This window comes from Sander lucioperca, chromosome 1 (genome assembly GCF_008315115.2).
Source record: "Sander lucioperca isolate FBNREF2018 chromosome 1, SLUC_FBN_1.2, whole genome shotgun sequence".
In the NCBI taxonomy this organism is placed as follows: Eukaryota; Metazoa; Chordata; class Actinopteri; order Perciformes; family Percidae; genus Sander; species Sander lucioperca.
In genome coordinates, this window is record NC_050173.1 from 28,960,336 (window position 1) to 28,975,855 (window position 15,520).

The 15,520-nt window shown below is 40.5% G+C and overlaps 1 protein-coding gene across 3 annotated transcripts in view; it reads left to right on the forward strand.

Annotated features, from left to right (window-relative positions):
- The window catches only part of drp2 (dystrophin related protein 2), a 198,227-nt gene that overhangs the window by 1,871 nt on the left and 180,836 nt on the right, over window positions 1-15,520 (forward strand). The gene's annotated exons all lie outside the window — the stretch shown is intronic.

Sequence of the window (15,520 nt, forward strand, 5' to 3'; positions counted from 1 at the left end):
GAAAATGACTTTCATGTTGTCATTCTGCATGACATTTCAGCGTTATCAATCTGGATTAATTTAAAATAGCTTCAAGTAATTTTCATGGACAGTAATCCTTCATTACCTACACTGGAAGATCACTTTCCTCACAATCCCAAAGCCTAACAGGAGCACACAAGACTTTTCTTCAGGCAATCCAGTTTGATGCAATGTCTTTTGATCTCAAAGACTGCTACAAAACACTTGAAAATGTAAGAAATAAGAGGAATATTTCTGCAGATAGTGGGTTTAATAATGGTTAATAGTAAGCAGCATACGTTGTGATGATGACCGTAGCAGCTTGCATATTATGTGTTGCTCTTTGTAACTAGATTTGGCACGTTTCTTAAGGCTTCACACAGTAGCTCTATAATTGTGAAAGACGTTAAAAGGATTACGAGGATGTTCTATTGTCACTGCCTCTCTCCATCTACATTCCTCCTGGTCATGTTTTATGTTATGCATTTTCAACACTCTCCCTCCAGCTGTGTTTTAAAGAATGTAGATTAAATCTCACAGCATCATCACATTTTAATGTACTTTATTTATCCTTAAGAGCAGGGGTGATTCTAGGATCAGAGCTTTAGGGAGGCTCAGCCCCTAATGAGAATGTGACACAAATACAGTGCCTTGCAAAAGTGTTAACCCCTCCCCCCCTGCTAAATCAGTAATTTCACTGGATAACAATGAATATATGTATGTATTATTATAACAGAGGATAAATGCAAAATATTGAACATTGAACAAAAAATAAAAAATTCCTTGACTGGGTTACCGGTGCAGCATTGGCTTGAGCCCCCCTAAAAAGGGTCTAAAATCACCACTGCTTAAGAGGTCACTTGTCACTACAGTCACTTGTATCAGATAATGTTTAAGCAGTGGTTCCCAACCTTTTTTTTGTCATGTATCCCAACAGCCATCAGATGGACTAAAAGGACTTCTTCATTAACACCAACCATTTTTCAAATGTGTGCATTTGAATTAATTAAAAACAGGATGCCATTTAACTATTAATTAGTGTTTATTATATAAAAAAGTATTGTCACAATATTTTTACAATTTAAATGTCAGTGTTTAAGTTGGTTTGGTCTGTATCCTGCTACCATTTGGAGTGGCAGATGCTAGACATTTAAACCATTTTTAACCACATTTACCTCATCCATTAGCCTACTTTTAGCTAACTATTTGATTTTTAGGGACTGTTCATTATTTATTTCAGGGGCCACCGGAGGAGTTTTGGAACCTTTAGGCTAAAAAGACTTGACCCTTCCCTCGCCAGTAATCATTTTTCTATGACCCTCCAAAACAATTTGAAAAAGAGGCATGACCCTCCCCAACAATTCATTGATGCCTTTTGCACTAGTTTGCACTTAACAAAGATGTACAGATGCCTTTTGTTTTTTACAGCCATGACATAGATGAGTTAACCTTTGCTTTCTGATCTTACGCATCACACTCCTCTGTTATGGTGTGGTGGCCATTTCAGTAGATTTACTCACTAACATTGTTGTGGAAACACAATAAGCATGGGAACTAAATGCACACTTCCTGCATTACTGCATTACTTCAAATACTAAGTTACTCCTCTAGTAAACTAGTATTCACATGAAATAAAACAATAAAACATTCAGAGACCATTCAGCAAAGGACACTGGAAAATAACAAATTCAACACTGGTTGCTATGGACTCGTCACTAGGTACAAGCTGCCGAAGCTGAACATTATATTCCAAAACATATATGTTTATTTTTAAAGCAGATTTTAAATTACATTGTAACAATTTAACAATTCGCCCTTATGAAATCCAATCGTGGCACGGCTGTCTTGGAACGCAATAGACAGACGGTGGCGGAATGCCCCGACACTTAAATTTTACTAAAATGTGTCAGTGAACAATCAGTGTTCAGTGTTCCAAACGCAGAAATGAAGCGCAGTCACACCATAAAACGTTAAGACACGTTGAGAAAAAAGATTCGTATTTTGCCGTAATTCAATGACACAGGAAAAAAAAGTAATCCACAGCGATCAGTAGATCCACAAAAAGGGTCACGGTGTATCCAGCAAGGCCTATACGAGCGTCACATTCACCAGCTAGCTCCAAACAGGTGTATTACCTACCACCATTTAGTTGTTTTGTGTTATTTAAGATATTTATAAAATATCTGGTAACGCCAGACGTAATCATTCCACTCATTTTTTAAACAATGCAATTACCTGTGCAATTACCCCAGCCACCAGGGGGAGTAGTGCTCCTTCTGCCCCCCAGCAAACTCATGGGTCAGACCCATCTGGTAGCGAAGGAGGGCTGAGACTGAGAGCTACATGGAAAAATATGCACCAAACAAGCCACTTTGAAATTTTGCTGTTTTCAAGAATACAAAAGTTGGGTGACAAATTTTGTATTCTTGAAAAAAATTTTTTGGGTGACACATGACCCTCATCTATTTTCCTCTGGTGGTCCATTCCATAAATACCGAACGGTCCCTTAGTTCACTATTTCAACCATTCATTTATCACATTTAGCTAACAATTTCAACTGTTTATTAATTGATTTTTAGTTCACTGCTACACATCTATTTTGGGATTACATTATTTATACTGTAAGCTGTGTTAATGATTGTCTCAGGCATGTTTTTCTTTCCCCCCTTTTTTTAATTCAGGAAAGCGATCTGAAAATGTCATCCTCTGTTAAAGTCTGCCCCAGGTCTTCAGTAACTAGCAGAGTGTTAAGAATTAGGAACCTACCAACTGCTGTAGTGACATTACATATTCTCACCAAGAAGATTTTTCTTGATTTACAATGAAAAGATGATTGTAGGTCAGATGCCGTGATTTCTTGTAAGCACCGTGATCATGAATAATTAGTCTGGTGTCATATTTTCTTGCTACACAGAGGAAAGCAGTGAGGAGTTTACAAGTAGTGACCTCAGTGAGACCTCGTGGAGTCAAACGGGTCAAACTGCCGCAGTGATTTAATTACAGCTGGCCCCAGCTATGTGACCTAATTGATGTCACCTTGCTCTCCGGTGGGGCAGATAAAGACCAATGATTTGTTTTTTCCATATTGGCTTGTATGGCAAGACTGATTATTTGCAGTGAAAGAGCTTTTATGACTCATTTTTTTCTCTGTATTTTAAAGGGATGCACGCAGCTAGCATATTTGGAGGAATCGGGACTCATTTTCCTTCCTTCAGAAGAAGCCATTCGTTGCTACTCATACTTGCACAGTATGAAAAACAACTTACACTAAACTAAAAAATGCTTGATAATCCACCATGGGTTTAGTCAAAGTTTCTCTGTTGTGTCATTTCAGCTTGCCTTGTTTGTTGATTTAATTTCAAACCATGCACGCAGAGAGCAGAGAACATGTCAGACTGTCTGATTGGATGAGTAAGCCGGTGTCTCTGATGCTCAATTAAGTGCTGGTATCTTTTGTGGTTGAATTACACTGCACAGTTACAATGCTTAGTTTACTGGTAATCACCCGAAGAAGTCTGTCTGGAAGTAATCCCTAAAAAACCTGTTGCATTACATACTTAATTGTCACATCCATGTCTTCTCAGTTAAAGGATAATTGATCGTTGTCAACAAATCCCATGGAACAACCAACACCAAGAATGAATTGATCCTACTAATAAGTGTTGTCTGTGTACCCAAAGCTTGATAAGCCTTATTCCCCTCAGCCTCTGACCTCCATTGCTGTCCAAAATTATTAAAAACCTGCATCAATGAGCCTTCATTACGATGGACATGGGCACTGTAGTTTATTTTGTTTTGATCCCACATACACTGTCCTGGTGCCGTAAATATCTACAAAAGCCACAGCTGAAAATAGTCCACAAATATATTTGCTAAAAGCTATAGAGCTCAGCAGTAGGGTTGGGTATCTTTTTTTTTTTCTTCCGATACCGGTGCTAAATCGATACTTTCAAAACGGTGTCGGTGCCTGAACCAAAATATATATATATATATATATATATATATATATATATATATATATATATATAAAAAGGAGCACAAAACGACAGTTGGCGACGTTAAAGAACGGCTTGTTTATTGCTAAGGCCATATGGTCAAAATTAAGTGATTGATTGATTAATAATTTAATAACGATTAGCAATTTACTGGTGAAATAAGTCATTATTTCACCAGTAAATTGCTGGTAAACGACAAAAACAAGCACCAGATGGGAAAAGAGTATTTTACAATAACTTAAAATGCACCACAAGGCTGGCGAGTTTCAACTGACGCGCCGTCTGTGTGTTTTTCCGACAACGGCAGCTGCAGTCAGACTGTTAAGTCCCGGTGTTGGAATCCTCTACAGGGAAATACAGTCACACTTTACACCACTTAACATAAGCTGTCAGCATTTTAACCGTGTTTAATCCAGCTACTACCTAACGGTAACGTATAGGCCTGGCAAACCCGGTTCCTTTTAAGGATTCGGGTTATTCTGAGTCACTCACTAAACTGATCCGGGTTGTGCGAGTCACTTGAATCACTTGAGTCAGTATTGCTAAATCGCCAAGGAAACTCAGTCCTGCTGCGCACACCCACATCGCCACCTCATGCAGCTGCTCACAGGAGAGCCATTTAGTCACGGAAAAGAAAGCATTTTGAGCCAGACTGTTTGTTTATTTATTGTCTTAACTTAGTGTAGCCTAAGCAATATATAGGCTTTCAATGTAGACATAGAAACAGGAACGGAAAAATGCCTGTAGTGAATACATTATTATTATTTTTAAATCAACTGTGTGCTCGACCTAATTGCATTTCAACATATTACATTTATACCCCAAACCTACAGTATGCCTAGCTAGGCTGTGTGCAGAACATTGTATGTTATTTCAGAAGTGAACTGTGGAACTGTGTGAATGTGACAGGTCGTCGTCGCAAATGAGAAATTGTTCTCAATCGACTTAAATGGATTAAAAAAAAAAAGGCTTTTGTTATTGATTTGCTTTACCCTGAGCTCGAGGAGAGACTTCACTCGCTCGTCTGAATCAGATCCACTCATGACAACGTAGCCGGCTGATTTGAGGGATTGACTGACTCGTGCGAGCATCGAGAACTCACGAGTCATCGAGGACTCACGAGTCATTGAGGGCTCGTGAGTTCTCGAGTGAATCCCATGGTCTGCGAGCTTCCGGCTCTGAGTCTGCGGGTCGGATAACCTGTCTCGGACTCAATATTTTATAAATATCTTAAATAACTCAAAACAACTAAATGGTGGCAGGTAATACACCTGTTTGGAGCTGGCTGGTGAATGTGATGCTCGAACTCAGTCGCTTGAGTTGATTTGTGGAGTTATTGTTGCCTACGAAATTATAAGTTATACAGCTTTTTGCAGCTAAGATGGCTAGGACCAGTAGTAGCTAATGTTGCAAGAGGTTTGTGTGTGGCACTGTTATCATTTTAGATTGAATTGTAGTAGGACTCAACTGATCCAAGTTAATGATACTAGCGATTTGTGAGTCAATTTAAAAACTCGGGTTAAAGATTTGAGTGAATCACGACTCAAGCAGGTTTAGTAACGTAGCGTCCCGTGCAGCGATGCAAAAAGTCAGGCGTTGAAATGAAGAACCGGAATTTTCGTTCTTATTCAGTCTCGTTACTAGCGTTTACGTCGTTTTGGTACCCAACCCTACTCAGCAGATAAAAACACATATTTGTGACTAGTTTTTAAAGAGCAACTCAACATCACAAGCAGTGTTTCTGTTTGACCACAGACCAGCTGTGTCTTCATTGCTGTGCATTCACAATTCCTGTCCAACAAAAGTGCCACTAGTCACAACCAAACACCTCAGGCCCTGCTGGAATAAAAATACCTCAGAGCCTTGTCAAGTGGCTGTCCCTCCTGAGACCCAGATGGACAGATAGTTGTTGTACACTTCAGAGCATCATCATCCGGAGCTCTGTGGCCGTAGGACAGGTGTGCTCAGTCAAGCAGGCTGCCATCATCTCCGTGCACCTCTCAATCATCCCCACCCTGTGCTGAGAGATGGCAAAACGGACAAACGGGGGAAGAATGGGGATAGAAAAGCAATTTGCTAACTCCATAAATTCCTGTGCCTCTAGTACCTATCCTTGGCCATCGTGACTGCGAGCTATTATTTAGAATCTGGTAACCGATGCTTTCCTATTAACATCAAATGGGTTGGTGTCTGCAGGTTGTCTTCCACGACACGTTTATGATGGTTATTTACTGCCCGGCACTGCAGGCCTTGCTCTTGGAGCTGCTCTGAGGCCGTTTCACAGTGTGGCCCCGTGTGGCAAGTCATCCTTAATATGGCAGGATGGGAGGGGGAGAGGAGCAGCGACCAGTTGCTCAATTTAAAATTTGTAACTAAGAGTAGAGGGAATGCTGTCAGTGTGTTAGAAAGGAGATCCGTAAATGACACAGAAAGAGATAGCATGCAAGTATGTGATGGATATTTGAGTTTGCTCGTGTGTGTGTGTGTGTGTGTGTGTGTGTGTGTGTGTGTGTGTGTGTGTGTTGCCAATGTTCTCTTAATCTTATTGGATATGTTTATGTGTCAGTTTGTGTCTTTGGCCACGCATTGTAGAATGGATTTAAGGATGGCAATGTTGGTCAATCGGCCAGGCCACCACTTTAAACCAGACAGACTATTGGTTGGGTTGCCATGGAACTTTGTTCAAATACTCATGGTCCCCAGAAGATGTATCCTACTGACTTTGGTGACCCTGTTTTCCTTTTGTGCCACCATGAGGCTGACATTTGTGGTTTTTGAGTGAGATATCTACAACAACTACTAGAATGAGATAAAATGTGGTACACACATTCATGTTCCCCTCAGGAAGAATCATAATAACTTTGGTGATCTCCTAAATTTTCTTGTAGCATCATCATTTGGTCTAAATGTTAATGTGTTCAATACTTTTAACATGCTAAATAAGATGGCGAACATGGCAAACATTACATCAGCATGTTAGCTTTTAGCTCAAAGTACTGCCCAACCGAGTCACTGACATGGCTGTAGACTCTCAGTAAAAAGTCATTTTCCTGGTGAAGAAAAGATGAAATTCCACACTGTAAAAGAGATATTACATTTTAACCAGTATGACAATCAGGCAGCAGTGCTGTGAGCTACAGATGTGAATTCAATTCAATTTAAATTTTATTTATAGTATCAAATCATAACAAGAGTTATCTCAAGACACTTTACAGATAGAGTAGGTCTAGACCACACTCTATAATATACCCAACAATTCTAGTAATTCCCCCAAGAGCAAGCATTTAGTGCGACAGTGGCCAGGAAAAACTTCCTTTCAGGGAGAAACCTCAGACAGACCCAGGCTCTTGGTAGGCGGTGTCTGACGGTGCCGGTTGGGGGTGTGATGAACAATGGCAGTAATAGTCACAATAGTAGTTGTAGTAGTTCATGGTGTAGCAGGGCACTGCAGGGCATTACAGTACGTAGCAGGGTGTAGCAGGGCACTGCAGAGCGTAGCAGCGTGTAGCAGGACGAAGCAGGGTGTGGAGCAGGACCACGGCGACAGCTGCAACCATGATTTAGGTGCCACCCTAATCCAAGGAAAACTGCTGGGTGAAAAAAACATAAGGACTCCGGGGAATAAGCTCCCCAGAGCTAGGTTAAAAGGTGGTTAGAAGGTGATATTGTTTCTTAATCCTGTCATGCTCTGCGCCAGAGATGCTGGCTTTGGTTGTTTTCTCTTTTTATCTGTGTTTGCCGGCATGTGGGACAGGTGTTTGACTAAATATTCACCGCCTGAACATTTCTGCTTTTATGCTGAATAATACAATTTTTTCCCCTTCTGACAGCATCATCTCGCAGCCGATGAATGATTAAACATGTGACAGTACGTCAGTGACAATCCAATTCATGTCTTTAAAACATTTTATTTTTTTAAATCCATTGCCATAGCTCAGTGATCCCTGCAAGGCTGTAATGGTCTATTCTAGCTTGAGATAAAAGTGTATCATTGAAATACAAAGCTACATCTAATCCATTCAAATGGACTCTCCATATATGCAACTTTAGCCTGTAGAAGACACTCTGGTCAATAACAGTACATCAACAGTCCTTTGCAGCTGCTTCACTCTGATTGGAGTTAATGGCTCCTGCACTGAGCTCAACATAGTCTACATGTTGTGGCTGCTGATGAGTTTGTTTCCCCTGGTTGCGACTTCTTTTCAGAACTGTGTTGAAAAACGCAAGTGCTGCTACACTGTTTGTACTAAACCTTATTTTGTGAAGTTAAACGATGGCTCTTGTGCGTCAGGTCTGGTTTTTGGAGCGCGGCGTAAGCTCTCCGCTGGTCACACTTCATCATCAGCACATGTGCTAATGCACTACAATTAAAGCTGACATGTTCTGATCAGCGCAATGTTGTGTCTGGCAGTGTGACCTTGGGTGTGTCCTCCACTGCTTGGCTACTCAACTCTATCTTTGTTTTATCTTAGCACGCTTCTTAAAATGTTTGGGGCACATTGTTGATATGATGCAGCGGATCTCTGTTGCGCTCTGGCTCACACCTCAGACAGTTTTTAGCTCTTATTTTTTAGTTCAGGATATGGGAAGGGCTTATTTGGATAATTGCCATGGGTCCTCTGGTTTATATCATTTTAGAGACATAACGGAGTATTTATGGCAATTTAAAATCCCCCCTTGCTATATACAAGATGGTGAACTCATTAGAAATGACTTCCGATCTTCCCACTCCCCAGTTTAACCTTCAGGCTTTGAAGGAGAAGAAAAACACTGCTAGAGACTATTTTCTGGCAAGTCTTCAAAACAGGTATTAAATCTCTCTTGGAATTAAACGTTTTCTAATGTATTGTACTCTGGTAGATGATGTTTAATGTCATAGTCTGCGTGGTTAAAGGCATCAAATGTATAAACATCATAATCTCATAAGTGGAACATTAAATACACACTCATGCACTCGCTTTTGTTGTCATTTCCTTGTTGAAGGACGCTTCTAAGTCTGCCGTGGCTTTTGTCTCTCCTGTGTTTCAACCGGGGAGTTATTTTCACAATTTTGGCCATAATAACATTTTACTCACCTGCACCATTGCACACATTGCAGAGACAGTGACTCCACTAATTACAGTTTTAAAACGAGAGCCATTAGTGCCAGTAACACAAGCTTTAACCCTATCATTTCAACAACAAAATACATTCTCTAGTGCTGTTATTGTGTGTGTGTGTTTTATATGGCCTCTCTACTGGGCTCGGTTTCCCATTCCTCACAGTGTGCAGTGGCCACAGAAATCTCCTAAAGGTACAGTGTAGGAAGATCTACACGTTTCCCTCCTGCTGCTGCCTTGATTTCTTGTCTTTGCTTTAAATATAGAAGGCCATCAAAGTGAAATGACTTGCACACATCCTCGTAATAACATGATTGATAACCAGCCATTGAAAGATCTGACCAGGATTTGGATTGTATACATAGTGAGGCAATAGTGAATAATAAAATAAAAGAATAATAATAAAGATAAAATTATCGCAGATCCATTATAGTGAGAATTTTTAGTTTTTTAACTGAAAAAGCAGTGTTTGTGGAACTAATTGGCATTGTTCCCATTAGTGTAAAGAGTCAGTACACATCACATGTTATAACTGGAGATGTTAAAACACCAGCTTTATTTTACGGGTTGTGCAAGTAGTAATGATATTGTTCTCGAAGGTTTAGTAAAGAGTTACTTAACACTCTGTTTCATCCTTGACCACAACCAAAATCACTGGGCGTGATCCGAAGTAAATTTGGTTGAACCTGTAACCACACCCAGCAGTGACATCACAGTGTACTGACACATCTTGGAGTACACTTTTTCATCACTGCAGCAAGATGAGAAGTTAAACCACTGGAGAGAAGCAAGCAAAAGCAAGGTATTTACTAATCAGCTGGTGTTAAGTTGGTCTTTACATTGGGTTTTGTAATGACAGTGACTTACAAACTGTATTTAATGAGGACGATCCACTTAACAAGGTTAATATCAGCGTTGAAAATCCGATCCAGTGTGTAGAAACCCATATGAGGCTCAGAAAATAAAACCTTATTTGAATTAATGTTGCTGAATCCTAATGGAAAAATCCAATATTTTCTGTGAAGTTTAAGATACAGTTCAATAAAAAGTTGGGTCTATTTGCACAAATGACCTCATAACAAGATTTTCCTCCTTTTGTAGTCATTTCAGTTTAATCTCACCACTGTAGCCTTTCTGTGCTGAATATTCTCTGTTTATGTATTATCCCAAAAACAGAACTAATGTTTACTTTAACACATTGCAGAAATAATTAATCACATTTCTAAGAGAACAAAGAGCAATGTGGATCAACTCAGCTGTAACTTAACTCTTCACTGTGTCTGCGTCAAAAAAAACAAACATGCTGTAATATGTATATTTTAATACAATGCAAATGTAATTCATTTGGTTTGAGCTGAGTTGATGGATAAAACATTTCAGCCTTCAAGCACTTTGACAGAGCTGCTTCACACAGTCGTGCTGATTTCTGACCTATTGTACAGTATTTAATAGATAATGAAGCCCTACTGCTTTATCATGATGAAATCACTTGAAAATCACACTTGACTCTCTAACCTTGTATTTCACCTTGAACATGATTACTATTCTCACAATGTAGTACTACCTGATTAATTTGATGTTGTCTAGCTCTTGATTCTTCTCAATTTAAATGATTTAGTCAAAAGCTGCAGTAGAGGAATTGAGAACTTGCTAAGTTCAGAAGCCCTGCCATTGTTTCACAAAGCTGATGAAATGTGGTTTCCCCTTTTTAAAATGAAGTAGAAAAGCACCTAATGACTGTCTACATTATCCAGAGGCCAGAGTGTCTCCTCCTGCTGAAGCTTAATAGAGCACCAAGGAAATGCTTCTTTTTACTGAATGAATAAATAGGAGTTTGACTACTCCTCAAACAAAAAAGTGCGGGGTATCTCTGTCCCATTTCGAGCAGTACAGGGAAGAATAATACAAATTTTGCATGCATGTGTGGGTGGATGTGTAATGTATGTGTGCTGAAAGCACAAACCGACTGGGTCAATACAACTCTAGATCCAAGATCATTTCTCAAAGCTGCGTATTTCCCATCTACGAGCCTAATGGCAGTCTCTTAGGCTTTTTGATTTATCAAACGGTAAAGGTCACTACGGCATGCTGCAATTAATTCTGCCTGCTTTTATTTGGTGCTGCTTAGGACACTCGCTCCATTACTGACATATGCCATTATATGGGATGTGTTCAGGATGCGAGCAAAGGAAGGGGTGCTATTTATATGAAATAGTGGAGTTCTATCACAGTTTAATGTTTAGTTGTTTTAAGCAGTATTGAATAGCTGTTGATCCTTGTGAGAGCAGCCTTAAGACAAAGTGATGTCTATTTTTATATTATATATTTTTATTATACATATTTTTAAATACAGATAAAAGGAAAAAAAGTAAGGAGAATGGTAAGAAAAAAGAAAATACAGGCACAAAATACGGATTTGGCCACTGATTGGAGACAAGCTCCCCCATCCTCTCTCTTCCTGTCAGAAAGTAATTGAAAAGTGCAAGTAGGTCTATCTGCGGGTGCACAGTACTACAGGACAAACCCACTACCCGACACCAGGGCCGGGGTGGGACTCATTTTCAGCCTGGAGTTCATGCCTTAGACTGGCCTACTTTACTTCACGACTGACTATATTAAAATAATGTAGTTAAAACCTTAGTATATAAGTCTGCAATAGCGCACTGTTGTCTACATCCTTGTATTTCAGTGTATTTTTGTAAAATATCATTATTTCCAATTTAGTGCAAACACAGTAAGTGTTGCTTCTCAATGTAAAACAGTTAACATCTTTACAACAACACAATGATGTTCAATAATATCAAAAAAACATTTTCTGTGCAAATAAGTGTTCACAGACATCCAAACTCTAAAATGAAATAAAAGAATAAATAAAATTAAAACTGCAAGCAGCGATGGACGGGCCCTCGCTCCTCTGTGCGCGTCGGGGTCACCGGCGGTCGCCGCTCCTTGCGACCGTGCATTTGCGCGGCACTCAGACACCGCAAATCGTCACCAATGAAAAGGGAACTCCCGGCTGCGTTCAATGATACCTCACACAAGACTCTACCTTAGATGGTTCAGCATTTATGAAAGGGGGCGTGGCTTGAACATAGGGGGCGGGCCAAATCATCACCAATGAAGAAGCAACTCTCTGCTGAGTTCACTGATACCTCACACAATGGTCAACCTTAAATCGTTCAAATGTTATGAAAGGGGCGTGGCTTAAGCATAGGGGGCGGACCAAACCATCACCAATGAAGAAGCAACTCTCTGCTGAGTTCAATGACACCTCACACAAGACCCTACCTTAAACGGTTCAAATGTTATGAAAGGGGGCGTGACTTAAGCATAGGGGGCGGGCCCCACCATCACCAATGAAGAAGCAACTCTCTGCTTTCAATGACACCTCACACAAGACTCTTCCTTAAATGGGTCACCAGTTATAAAAAGGGGCGTGGCTAAATGATAGGGGCCGGGTCAACCCATCACCAATTAAAAAGGAAGTCTCTGCTGAGTTCAATGATACCTCACACAAGGGTCTACCTTAATCGGTTCAAATGTTATAAAAGGGGGCGTGGCTTAAGCATAGGGGGCGGGCCAAAACATCACCAATGAAGAAGGAACTCTGCTGAGTTCATTGATACCTCACACAATGGTCAACCTTAAATTGTTCAAATGTTATGAAAGGGGGCGTGGCTTAGCCATAGGGGGCGGGCCTAACCATCACCAATGAAGAAGCAACTCTCTGCTGAGTTCACTGATACCTCACACAATGGTCAACCTTAAATCGTTCAAATGTTATGAAAGGGGGCGTGGCTTAAGCATAGGGGGCGGGCCAAACCATCACCAATGAAGAAGGAACTCTCTGCTGATTTCATTGATACCTCACACAATGGTCAACCTTAAATTGTTCAAATGTTATGAAAGGGGGTGTGGCTTAAGCATAGGGGGCGGGCCAAACATCACCAATGAAGAAGGAACTCTCTGCTGAGTTCAATGACACCTCACACAAGACTCTACCTTAGATGGATCAGCATTCATGAAAGGGGCGTGGCTTAAGCATAGGGGGCGGGCCAAACCATCACCAATGAAGAAGCAACTCTGCTGAGTTCAATGACACCTCACACAAGACTCTACCTTAAACGGTACAAATGTTATGAAAGGGGGCGTGGCCTGAGTAAGTGGGCGTGGTTATATTATAGGGGCCGGCTCATTATCACATGTAGACCACACATTCTAAGTTTCATGTAAATCGGATGATGTTTGTCATATAAGGCGCATTTCCTGTTGCCAGCGGGGGGCGCTATGACCAAAAGTCAAATATGGCCTGTAGGTGTCCTCAGGCCTGGACCCTTGTCAATCGTGAGAATTTTCGGGCAGATACGACAACGTACACTCAAGTTACAACAATTTATTTGTTCATCGCTCAACACTCAAAATGGCCGCCACGCCACGCCCACACCGTCAGACGAAAAGTTTTTCTTTTAATAACTTTTCATCTTTAAGGTGTTGGGATGATAGAGACCAAGTTTGAACATCGGATGAAATCTCTAGGAGGAGTTCGTTAAAGTATAGCACCTTGACTTTTAGGCCTACTTCCTGTTGCCACTAGGGGGCGCTATGACTTTAAGTAAATATCGGCCTTTATTTGTCCTCAGGGTTGGACTCTTATGAATCCTGAAAAGTTTCGAGCCAATCGGACAATGTACACTCGAGTTACACCCACTTCCTGTTTCGGCGGTGAAACGCACAAAATGGCCGCCCCGCCACGGCCACGCCCTATGACGAAAAGTTTTTCTTTTAACAACTTTTCATCTTTAGTGTCTTAAGATGGCACAGACCGAATTTGAAGTTGATCGGATGAAATCTCTAGGAGGAGTTCGTTAAAGTACGACATGTGGAAATGGCCAAAATCGCACTAATTTCGAACTTTGAAATCAAAATGGCGGACTTCCTGTTGGGCTTAGGGTATGGCTTCAATGACGTTTTTTGTACATCTTGACATGATACACATGTGTACCAAGTTTCGTGAGTCTACGTTAAACGCTCAATTTTTTTTAACATTGTAGGGGGCGCTAGCGAGCCATTTTTGCGCGCCTATTCCCAAAACCCTTAAAATACGTACATTTTCACCAGACTTGATGCGACCGCCAAATTTGGTGAGTTTTTGAATATGTTAAGCCCCTCAAAAAGCCAATTCATTTGCCGGGAAAATAATAATTCCTTCAGTTTCAATAGGGCCTTCGCCGCTGTCGGCGCTCGGGCCCTAAATATAAAATAAAAAAGATATAAGAAATAAAATAAAATGTATTGCACTTTCTAATGACACCATCTTTTTTTTAACTTTTGTATAATATTAAATATGACTTTCATCCTATTTCCTTTCAGTCGTGGGCTTTGTATATTTACTATCATAATTTCGATGATAAAAGGCATAATGGGTCAATAGTAACATTTGGGCATATAAAGTTATTACATTGTAACTAATCTGATCATGTTTGCTTGTTCACACACTGTGGTACAACAGCTTTCAGTAGATGTGCCGTCCACACTGACAGCAGCTATGCACACTACTGGCTCTGCTTCTGACACTAAATCACATTTTAAAAATTGTCATAATTCTCAGCACAAATCGCCCCTTTTAACAAAGCTTTCTGATCAAGTCAGTTTCATTAATGTAGTGCCGAATCATCTGGCATTATTGATTATCTCTGGGCATCATAGGAGTTCTACACAATACTCTTCTTTAATATCAATTGTAGTTCTTATAATATTAACTCAATGAGCAATCCTACCTGCCCACAAATTCTTTGGCTAAGTCCTGGATCTTCACCAGAGCTTAATTTGTAAAGTGGGAGGTCCCGGAGTGCAGAGGGGGGGTGGATCCGGCGACATCAAAACGGGGCTTGGAGGTAACAGAACCAAAACAAAAATTACACCTGCCTACGTAGCTTCTCTGACTCTGACTAAAAAAGCCTAAACAACGCTGTGTGTACATCAGGGCAATGATTATTTTTATTTCAGAACGTGTACTGCATCGGTGCGAAATGTAAAAAAAATTAAAAATACACTGCAACGATCGTTTTCAAAAGCAGCAACTATCCATCGGACAATTAAAACATAAAACCCACCGTGGTCTCCACATTCTCGATCGGCAGAAACGATTTTTGCTTGTTTGGGATCCGACTGGCCAGCGTATTTGAAAAAGTTAAGCAAACTTTGTTGTCTTGACATTTTTATCCTCAACCAGCACAAGCGCTTGTGTCACTTGAAGTGCAGCGCCGCGCTGTTGAAGTGCCGATCCCCTCCCTCCGTCCCTCTCCCCCCTCTGTCTTACCCTGAAAATTCACCTCAAAACGCATTGAAAATGCAAACACAAGACTTTTGTGGAACTCCAATGGGGAATCAAGACTAACAAGACAGATAACAACATTTAACACTACA